This window comes from Crocuta crocuta, unplaced genomic scaffold, assembly GCF_008692635.1.
Source record: "Crocuta crocuta isolate KB4526 unplaced genomic scaffold, BGI_CrCroc_1.0 scaffold130, whole genome shotgun sequence".
NCBI classification, from domain to species: Eukaryota; Metazoa; Chordata; class Mammalia; order Carnivora; family Hyaenidae; genus Crocuta; species Crocuta crocuta.
The window spans coordinates 17,580,396-17,592,251 of NW_027527920.1; positions in this window are offsets into that span (position 1 = coordinate 17,580,396).

Sequence of the window (11,856 nt, forward strand, 5' to 3'; positions counted from 1 at the left end):
GGTGCAGAGAGAGGAGAGCCCTATGTGGGCCTCCAACTCATGAGCCATGATAAAATCATGAATTGAGCCAAAGTCAGACGCTCAACCAACTGAGACACCTAGGCACCGCAGAACATGTAATTTTAAAGAAAAATATAATTTACTATATCAACAAAAATTAAGGATTAAGAATGTAACATACAGGAGCCCATGGAATTATCTTGGAATTCTCTCTCTCTCCTTCTCTCCCTTCCCCTCTCCCACTCATACTGTCTCTGTCTTTCTCAAAATAAATAAATAAACTTTTTTAAAGAAGAATTTAACATACCAAATAGGTGTAACACTTTCATAGAAAAATATTATAAAACTCTATCGAAGGACATGCTTGAACACCTATTTAAAGAAGGAGATAGGACATGTTTATGGACAGGAATATTCAGTATTTTTAAAATGTCAATAGTCCCTAATAAATCTATATATTTAAGGAAGTTCAAATGAAAATTCTAATATGGTTTCTCACAGAAATTTCCATATGAAAAAGATAATATAGAAGCCTACCTCATGCCAGAAATGGGGAAAGCTCGGGGCGCCTGGGTGGCTTAGTCGGTTAAGCGTCCGACTTTTGCTTGGGTCATGATCTCGCAGTTCGTGGGTTCGAGCCCCGCGTCGGGCTCTGTGCTGACTGCCAGCTCAGAGCCTGGAGCCTGTTTCAGCCTGTGACTCCCTCTCTCTCTGACCCTCCCCTGCTCACGCTGTCTCTCTCTCTCTCTCCTAAAAATAAATAAAACATTAAAAAAAAAATGGGGAAAGCTTTAAAGACCAGATTGTGAAAAGTACAGCTAAACTGTTAAACTTCAGAAGAATATAAATTTTTATATCAAGATAGGCAAAGATATTTTAAACTGTGCTTAACTAAAAGCAAAAACAACTAAAAGATGGACAATTCAACTACATAAAAATGTATAGCCTCTCCATGACTAAAGATAACCTAAACACAATTAAGAGAGAGCTGTGTACTGGAAGAAGCTATATACAAATACCAACCTCAAAAGTTTAGTATCCAGACATATAAAGAATTTCAAATAAAGGAATGAGAAAACTTCAAGCCACACAATGGAAAGATGGGCATGAATATCTAAATAGACAATTCACAGAAAAGGAAATCTGAATGGCTTACAAACCATTTGGTAATCAGAGAAATGCTTCAAAAACAATGAAATAACTCTTCAATAATAACTATTGGCAAGGATGGGAAGCTCTAGGATCCCTTATACTCTTCTAGGAGGGATATAAACTGACGCAATTACTTTGAACACAATTTGGCAACTTCTAGCAATTGCATTGCTAGGTACCTATTCTAGAAAAAGAACTTTTGCACATGTGCAAAAAAACAAATACAAAATTGTCCCTGGCAGAACTATTCATAATGCTAAAAATTTATAAATAACCTGCCTCTTAGAAGAACACTTAAATAAACTATTGTTTGGTTAAGTTGTGGAGTATTATATAGCAGGTAAAAAACTACTCAGACCACCATAAACCAAGATTTACTATAAAACCACAATCAAGACAGTATATTACAGAACCAGACTCCTATTTATAGAAACCCAATTTTACCAAAAGCACCAAGTAAGTTCAATAAATTTAAATTTTAAGAATATTAAATATAGGAGCTTCCTTTTTTATTTATTAAAAATTATTGCTTGATCAAGGCAAGAATCCATTTATATATGCAATTTTTTAATGTTCCAGTTCACAAGGGCAGCAAACAAATATTAAAAACAGAATTTTAGGGGTACCTGGCTTAGGCGACTAAGGCTCCAACTGTCGATCTCAGCTCAGGTCTTGATCTCAGAGTCGTGAATTCAAGCCTTGCATTGGCTCTGTACTCGGCATGAGGCTTACTTAAAAAGAAAAAAACCCGGTGTGCCTGGGTGGCTCAGTCGGTTAAGCATCGGCTCTCAATTTCAGCTCAGGTCATGATCTCGTGATTCATGGGACTGAGCCCTGCATCAGACTCTGCACCGACAGCAAAGCTTGCTTGAGGTTCTCCCTCTCTCTCTGACCCTCCCCCATGCTCTCTCTTTCTCCTTCTTTAAAAAGTAAATAAACATTTTTTTTTAAAACCCAGAATTTTAAAAAATGTGCAAAAAACATATACAAGGCCTGTATCAGGGATTTTTATCTAAAGAGGCCTTTTCAAATTTTAACCACCTTCCCCTCCCAAACCTCAACCCCAAAATTCTCATATAACCCTTTATTAAGATTCAGTTTCATGAGAAGAAAGAGATAAACTGAAAATAGTAGTGACTTGAACAAAATAGAAGTTTATTTCTTTCTTGTCAAGAAGACTGGAAGTAGTCATTGCAAGGCTGGTCAGGGACGCAACAGTGTCAGGGCTGCAGGCTCTATCTTTTTATTCCATCTGTGCATGGATTCCATTTAGTTCATTTACAGTCATATATGGCTGCTGGAGCACCATTATTACATTCACATCCTGTTCCAGCTGACATACGGGAAAGAAGGGAACGGCTCCTACTTTTAAGGCCACTTGCATCTCATTGCTCAGAACTTAGTCACCTGTTGCACCTTTCTGCAAGACAGCCTAGAAAATATAGTCTTTATTCTAGGCAGACATGTTCCCAGCCAAACAGAGAGTTCTGTTACTCTGAGAAGGCAGGAAGGGAGGAGGGGAAAGACAGAAAGAGGAAGGCCATTGAAAAACAACTTGCAGTCTCTGTGTCTCTGCTGTACCATCAAACCACTACAAATCATTTAGTGCGAGATATTCTGGATGGGAGGACATGCTCTTGGTGGCTATGGATGGGATGGAAGCAGAAAAAAAATCATTGAACACCACTGATCTCTAGGAAGAAGGAAATGAAAACAAGTTACTGAAGGATATATAAGTTAACTTTTTACAGGGCAGTTTGGCAAGAAAATAAAATTTATGTACAAGAATGTTTAGCACAGTTTAAAATAGAAAAAAATGGAAACATCCTGTCTCATCAGTAAAGGCTGAAAATTAAACTACAGTATATATAATGGAATATGATGATGCAATGACAAAGAATAAAGCAGATCTCTATTCATAAATGGGGAAATAAACATATGTAATATAATCAATTTCACATAACAGGTATGTATGATCTGATTCTATTTTTGTAGGAAAATAGAGACTAAATACAATAACAATAGCGTGCATTTACATAGCCCTTACAGGCACTATTCCAAGCGCTTCATGTACATTAACTCATTTAATCCTCACAATAAACTTATTATTGTCCCTCTGTTGCAAATGAGGACACTGAGGCACAGAGAGGCCAAGTACTTTCCCAAGATTACACAGCTAATAAACGTTGTTGAAGCAGTATTTGAAATCAGGCAGCCCGAATCCAAGAACCTGAGAGCTTAACCACTATAGATATACTGACTCTATATCACTATATATACTGACTACATATGTTTACATATATATTCATGTTGAGATCAATACATATATAAAAGAAAATTGATCATTAGAAAATTTTAACTTTTTGTATTATTCAACCCTCCCTGGGTTCCTTCAATCCTAACCGCTCTCTGTCTCAACCTTCTTTACCTCCAGTTCCTTCAACTTAGCCTTACAAGAGCTACCTATAATTTTTGTGTAAGGTATTAACTAATTATAAAGCTGTAATTTACAATTTAATTGATAACCTTTCAAAAGCAAGGTAATTTTACAGTTCAAAAGAATGAAGCCATAATATAATAGTAGAGTGAAAAGTTGTGAGTTTTGCATTTTGGGGAAAGAGGACTAAAATTCGTTAAAATGAATGACCATACGCTCTTAAATTGTCTCTTCATGTATACACGAATGCATGTGTTTGTAATTTGTGTGTGTTGTTAATACAATTTTGAAATTATAAATGAAAACTGTGCTTTGACATTTTGCTTTTTTTGTAACAAAAGCCCGAATAAATGTGGAAACTCAGGGAACCAAGGTTCTCACTGTAGGGGAAGAAAGATACAAGGAGGGAAAAAACATATGAAAGTGGTTCAGAATTAGAGATATCTATTTATATTGATATAAATTAATAATTTAATACATATATTTGAACTATGTAACATTACATCCTCCCCCCAAAAAAACTATAATCAGTGACACTTTAATAGCAATAGCAAACCAAGTACTCAGAGTTTGTTATCTAAATATCATTCGCCACTAAAAGGGATCAAGGCTTCTTGGGGGAAAACTGCTTATCTTAGGGCTGGGTCAGAGACAGTACTGGATTCTAGAATATCTTGCGTCAGAAAGTAAGGAAGTGCCCAAAGAATCATGAGATACGTTCAAAAGATCACAGGAGTCAGCTGAAAGGCTCTTCAAGCCAAATCTGGGACAAGCTGAGTGTCAAAATGGAAAAATGAATAATATTGCAACCCATTGAATGTTTATTCTTTTTGGGGTGATAAAATGTTCTGGATTTAAGTAGGGGTGATGGTGGCACAACTCTGAGAATATACAAAAATACACTAAAAAGTGAATAAAATACTGTACACTGAATTGTACATGTTACCACAGGAAATTTTATGACATGTAAATTGTGTCTCCATAAAAAATGTGAATGTACAAGTAAAGGGGGAACTCCAAGGAAGGTTACTGCACAAAGTTGTCATTACCTTGCCTTCTTTTTCCCACTCTTTCCTTCCAAACACACATACAAACCAAAAAGGCTTAAAATTGGCACATCTTCTGTCTTTTAAAAGAGATTTCATAAAATGCCAATTGTTCCATATTTACAGTTTGTTGTTTTAACACCAAGATTTGTCATGTTTCTTAGGTAGTCCTGCTTTGCTGTGTTTCATTCACGAGTATGCACATATCTTGCTCATTCCCACATGCTCTTAAAAAATTTCTCAAGCACCCACAGTGTTGCAGTCTGCCTATGTTGGCAGTATTTACATCCTGAAAAAAATCTGCCTCTTTTCCCATTGCTGTAAGAAACAGAGCAAAACAAGGCAAGAATCCCACATTACTTTGCCATATTGGTTTCATCAGCTGTCACATAAGAAGCATGTGATTAACTGTCTTTAAAATCAAAGATCAAAAACAGGTGCCTGACTAGAGGCACCTCTACGTAACCAGGAATGTTTTTAACCACTTTGTCCCAGGAAAGGTACCATGGACCTTCTTATGACAGTTATGTTAAACTAAAATATTTGGGTGTTGATTGCAAAAGGTTTGTCAGGTTCATATGACAAACAATGATCTACCTGGAGACCACATAGACACTTGTTCCTTTCTTGACTTGCAAGCCTCCTTAATATTTTTAAAGAATAACAATAATCATTTTATTTTTTTATTTTTCAATAATATTTATCTGTCAGAAATATTTAGAAAGAAATCTTAGCTTAAGTAATATATATTTCAGAGTGTATTAATGTAAACTGTGTATGGATCTAAAACTTGGGTAAAGGAATCTATTGCTTAGCAGACTACCCTGAACATGAGTAGTTAATCATCTTTTTTTCTACCAGCTTTAGAGTAGCTAATACATCTTAAATAAATAATGGGTAAACAAAATTATGGAATGTTGAGGCTTTGACAATGGATTCTTTGCTAGTATGTTGTTCATTTATTCATTCGTTCATTCAAAAAATAATGCTAAACTTGGGGTGCCTGGGTGGCTCAGTCCATTAAGCATCTGACTCTTGATTTCAGATCGGGTCATGATCTTACGGTTTATGGGATGGAGCCCTGCATCGGGCTCTATGCTAACAGCATGGAGCTTGCTTGGGATTCTCTCTCTCCCTCTCTGTCTCCCTTTCTCTCTGCCTCTCTCTCTCAAAATAAATAAATAAACTTTAAAAATAATCCTATTGAACACCTGATATATGCCAGACAACAATAAGCAAAAATCAACACAACCCTTGCTCTGATGAATTTCAGAGTCTGGAGGTGAAGACAAAATTTAATCAGGTATTCACAGAAATTAATATGTAATTTTAGACTGAGAGAAGTGTTGAAGGAAAGGGACATGAAAAAACAGAACCTGAGGTAGATTAGAAGGAGGCCTCTCTGAAGAGATAAATACTTGAGATAAATACTTCAGGGAAAGAAAAGTAGAGTTTGAGTTAATTAGACTAGGACCAGGGATAAGAGCATTCCCCAAAGAGAAAACATTTGCAAAGCCCCTGTGGCAGGAGAATGTTGGAGGGAATTTTTAAAAGGCCAGTGAGCTTCAAAAGCAAGGGGAGTAGAACAGGAAGAGGCTGGAGAAATCAGTGGAAATCATATTATATAAGCCTTATAGTTCATCTTAAAAAAAAAAAAAAGATCTAGTCTTAATTATAATAGCAGTGGGAAGCCATTGAGGAGTTTAATGTAAAGTGATGACAGGATGATTTCTGTGTTTTAAAAAGAGCACTCCGCACTCTGGAAAATAGTTTGGCAGTTACTTTCAAACTAAAAATGGACTAACCATACGACCCAGTGATTGCATTCTTGGGCATTTATCCCAGAAAAATGAAGACTTATTTTCACACAGGAATTTGTACATTAATGTTCATAAAACGGTTTTATTCATACTAGCCAAAAAGTAGAAATTACCCATGCAGGCTTTCAATAAATGAATGCTTTAACTGTGGTACATCCATACCATGGAATATCACTAAGTAGTTAAAAAGAACAAAACAGTGACACACACAATAACTTGGATGCAATTCAAGGAAATTATGTTGTGTGGGAAAAAAACCCCAAAAGGATACATCCTGCATGATTTCATTTGTGTACCCTTAATGAAATAACATAATTATAAAAATGCAGAATAGATTAATGGTTGCCACTAATAAGTTAGGGATAGAGAGTGTGTGAATGTGGCCATAAAAGGATCATACAAGGGAGGCTTGCTATCAGAGTCTTGTGGTGATGACATAGTCGAATATCTTAATTGTGGTGGTGGTTACACAAGGCTACACATGAGATAAAATTGCACAGAGCTCTACACATGCACACAAACATACACACACCAGTGCATGCATAACTGGTAAAATCTAAGTAAGCTCTATGGATTGTACCAATGTCAGTTTCTGGGTTTTGATATTGTACTATAGTTGTACATGATGTTGACATTGGGGGAGGCCAGGGTAAGAATGCACAGGCTTTCCCTGTACCTATTGTAAGTCTAAAATTATTTCAAATTAAAAAGGAGCACTCTTGCTACAGAGTAGAAAATGGACTGTGTGGAAGTTAAAGTGAATGTGGGGGAAACTACTATGTGATTAGTATATTAGTCTAGAACAGAGATAAATGATCATGGCTGGAATTGGGTGGTGGCAGCAGGCATAGAGAATGAATACATCTGAGAAATATTTATGAAGTAAAGTTTATGGAATTTATAAAATTTATGGATGGGATCTAATAGGTTAAGGAGATGACTTCAAGGGTATTTTGAAGCAAAACTTTGCCCCAGATTCCATAGCCTTGAAAATAAATATACATTCAAAACAAGATAGCAGGATGCTGGGTGGCTCAGTCAGTTAAGCGTCCAACTTCTGCTCAGGTCATGATCTCATGGTTCTTGAGTTCAAGCCCCGTGTCGGGCTCTATGCTGGCAGCTGTGAGCCTGGAGGCTACTTCAGATTCTGGGTCTCCCTCTCTCTCGGCCCCTCCCCGCCCCAAAAAAAATAAACAGAAAAAATTTTAAAAAACACAAGATAGCAAAAATTTGGAAGGCATCACTTTTTGCTAAAGCATTTTCCAGAACCAGAGGTGCTATAGATATGAGGTCACTTAGGGAGATTTCCTAGGTTGAAGTATAGCATTGTGTGAATAATCAAATCATTGCCTCTCTCTTCAGTAGTGGGTGCTGGAGGGATATTGCTGGAGGAAGGGGCTTTTCTTTCTGTTACAGATGCTCCTCTTGAAGGGCTTCTGCAGCACCCATGTCTTCTCTAGTGTCCAGCTTCTGTAGTGCTGGCAATTTATCCAGGGCAAGGCTCTTAAAGTGCAGGCAGCATCCAAGGGCCAACAGCTTCCCCTGGCACTCTACAGTGTCAGAATCTCAGCCTGGAAGGGGAAGGGCCTTTTCTTTGGGTGCTCTATCTCAGCCTTAAGGGTAGTGGCTCTTCCTTATATCTGCTTTTCCCATTAAAAAAAAAAAATTTATTTACTTAAATAATCTTTGCACCCCACATGAGGCTTGAACTCAGGACCCTGCCAGGTGCTTTTCCCATATTCTTCAGCTTTTTTTTTTTTTTAACTTCTTAATATCCCTCCCTACAGCAATCTCCTGCTATAGTTAATAATTCTTTGTATTAAACTTACCCTATTCAAATTACGGTATGTTTTCTGGTCCTGATTGAATCTGGACTCATAAAGCCATCCCCATAAGTGTGCTGTCGTGATTCCCTCAATTTTGAGCTTTCAATGGCCCATCTATATTTGTGAACCATATAGATGTGGTTGACCAATGTATAGAGGTTGCTAAGCTGACCACGTTTGCAATTATATCATGAAAGGACCCAAATCAATGTTGCAAAACTTCCAAACACCTACAAATGGCATTGATTTTTATTTCTATTCTGTGTTAAACACATCTATGATTTTAAATGTTTGAAAAATAGAACTTACAGGAATATTTTCTTTTTTTCTGAAAAAAAGTTTGCATGTAAATCTAAACCAACTCATATCAGAGTCCTTACACTTAATCATTCCACTGTGCTACCTTCCACAATACAAAAAGACAAAATTTGAGATGTAATGTATTTTTTTAAAATTTTTAATGTTTTATTTCTTTCAGAGAGACTGAGAGACAGCATGATCAGGGGAGGGTCAGAGAGAGAGGGAGATACAGAATCTGAAGCAGGTTCCAGGCTCTGAGCTAGCAGTCAGCACAGAGCCTGACGCAGGACTCGAACCCACGAAGCGTGAGATCATGACCTGAGCCGAAGTCGGACACTGAACTGACTGAGCTACCCAGTGCCCCAAGATGTAATATATTTAAAGCAAGAACTATAAATTCAATACTTCAAAATATGCATAAACGACATGAGGAGAAGTTTAGTATGTTCCCGGCCAAGGATGGGTGATGAAAAAAATGAGTACTTCTCTCTAAAGCATATGATCATGTTGATCATTTTTCTCTTTTCTTGATTGCCCTGACATTCCTTTTTTTTTTCCCTCATTCCTTCTCAGTTTCCTTCACAGACTCCTCTATCTCTACCCATCTTTTAAAACGTGTTTCCCTGTATTCTGTGCTTGGCTCTCATTTCTCATTAGTCCTGGGTAGTTTATCCATTTTTAAATAATATCTCCTTCATTTATATCTGCAGCCTTAGGCCTATCTGTCCCTGAGCTCCANGAAGCATATGATCATGTTGATCCTTTTTCTCTTTTCTTGATTGCCCTGACATTCCTTTTTTTTTTTTCCTCATTCCTTCTCAGTTTCCTTCACAGACTCCTCTATCTCTACCCATCTTTTAAAACGTGTTTCCCTGTATTCTGTGCTTGGCTCTCATTTCTCATTAGTCCTGGGTAGTTTATCCATTTTTAAATAATATCTCCTTCATTTATATCTGCAGCCTTAGGCCTATCTGTCCCTGAGCTCCAAAGTCCTTTATGTGATCCAACCTCTAGTCTAGGAGTCAACAGATTAGTCTCTGGATCAAATTCAGTACACTGCCTGTTTTTATAAGTAAAGTTTTATTGGAACACAGCCATACCCCCTTGTTTACTTATTGCCTATGATTGATTTCCTCCTATAATGGCAGAGTTGAATAGTTGTGACAGAGAACACATAGCCTGCAAAACCTATAATATTTATTATCTGGCCCGCCACAGAAAAATTTTGCTGACCCTAAAATGTGTTTCTCCTGAGTTTTAGGCATGACTGGGCATGTATTTTTAAACAGTGGGGTAAACCCACCAACAATAGATTTACCTGCATTTCTCTGTATGAAAGAGGGAGTAAAGATTGACTCTGGAATTCCTAATCAATCTCAGGGATAAGGACTACAAAAGCAAAGTGAAGGAATATTTTTGTTAGGAATTTTGTCATATTGGAGGCATATGGAATATAATGCACAATTCTCATTGCTGTAGAATCACCGAGAGAGCATTTAAAGACAGATTTCCGGACCTCATTCCCAACAACTTCAATTCAGTAAATCTGGGGAGAGGTTTGGGAATCTGAAATTTCAGAATGTCTTCCAAGTAATTCTGGTATGTAGCAACTAAATAGTCAGAATTTGGAAGTCAAATTGATCTAAAAAACCATAGCCAAGTAAAATGGTCTGTTTATTCCTGATGAATCATTTAAAAAAAAAAAGGCCAATTCGTTTTTCTTGATTTGCATATTATTTCTGAGTCTCTAGCTTTAGGGAATTACAGTAAAGAATTCAAAATCTCTTAGCAATGATTTTGCTCAACCACTCTCCTTGCACTATTGTTTATATAACAAAAATTCTACATTTCCATATTGACTGATACTTCCAAAGCTCATCTCTCAACAACCCTGTAAGGTAGAGTGTAAGACCTCAGTTTGCTTTATTATAGGCTTTATCACACTGAACAAAAAAACCCTGTCAATCCCATCATCCTATGGTCACTTTCAGTCTATCTATTCATGTATGCATTCATTCAATAACAATAAAATCTTGAAGAGTTGCCAGTCATTGTCAGGTACCAGAGGTGAACTGGATGAAATCCCTGCCTGTATGGAGCTTACATTCTGGCTGGGGGGAGGAGACGGTGAGTTTCTCCTTAGATGTGCCTTCTGTACAAAATCTTCCTCAGCCTATCCTAGTCTGGATCTTCTAATTACGAATTTTCCTCAAAACTTACTAGAGAAAGGGTAACTTTTGTCTCCTGAACATACCATAGCCTGTCTTTTAAAGCTGATTCTGTGGCTATGGTGCTTGTCTATTAGGTAGCTGTTAAGACTATACATTAGTTTCATGTTTACACCTTCTTTCTGATATTCTTTGTGCAGTTGAGTGATTTTTAGGAGTCTTGTCTCAGAAGGATGAGACTCCTTTTGTTTGTGGTAGCCCTCATATGATTAATGAGTGCTGTTCAGTGATTCCGACATCAAACCCATTGTCTCACCTGACTGAAGATCAAAGCCTACACCTACAGATTCCCTTTAGTAGGATAACTGGAAAACCTAACAACAAACAGGGGCAACAGTTTTGTAAAAGTCAAGGAACATCAGAACTAGATGAGACCTTAGAGATGCGGCCCCACTGCCTTTTAAATATCGTAAGTCTGAGACTCAGAGAGGTTGCCTAGGTTGCCTCAGGTCACACAGCCCAACTGATGGATGTGCAATCAGTGACCAAATCCAAAGTACAATCACCCTGGGGCTCCTTCTCCTAAAACGTAACGTCTAAATCAGGTCTAGCCTTCTCACCGCTCCTACCCACCCTCCTTTGCTGTCTTAAATTCCGCATCGCTCTTTCCTGAAGAGTCAAGTTATTAAAACTTTAAGTTGGGGCATTCAACAAACAGGTGTCCAGAGCACGGACACGGAGTCGGGGAATGTGGGTCTTCACATGCCGGCCGAGAACTCTCCAGCTCCCGCTTATAAAGTTTTCTCGGATCGTACGTTCGTCTTTCAGATCCCTGGCTGCGAGGCCAAGATGCCTGCTGTGGCCTCCGACGAAGTTCGGAGATGCCATTGCCTTGCAGAAGCCCTGCCNAGGCTGCGGTTCCGGGCGCGCAGCCCCCGAGCCCGCTCGCCCCTAGACACCCGCGCGGAGCCCTCGCCTCCTCGACTTTGTGTTAGGCGGCAGTTCAAGCCGCACTCAGCATCCTTCCGTACCCCGCTTTCCTACCTCAGCTCATTCGCAAGACAGTACAATAGGCACCTCGAAGGGTGAGAAAGAAACACCCCCTGG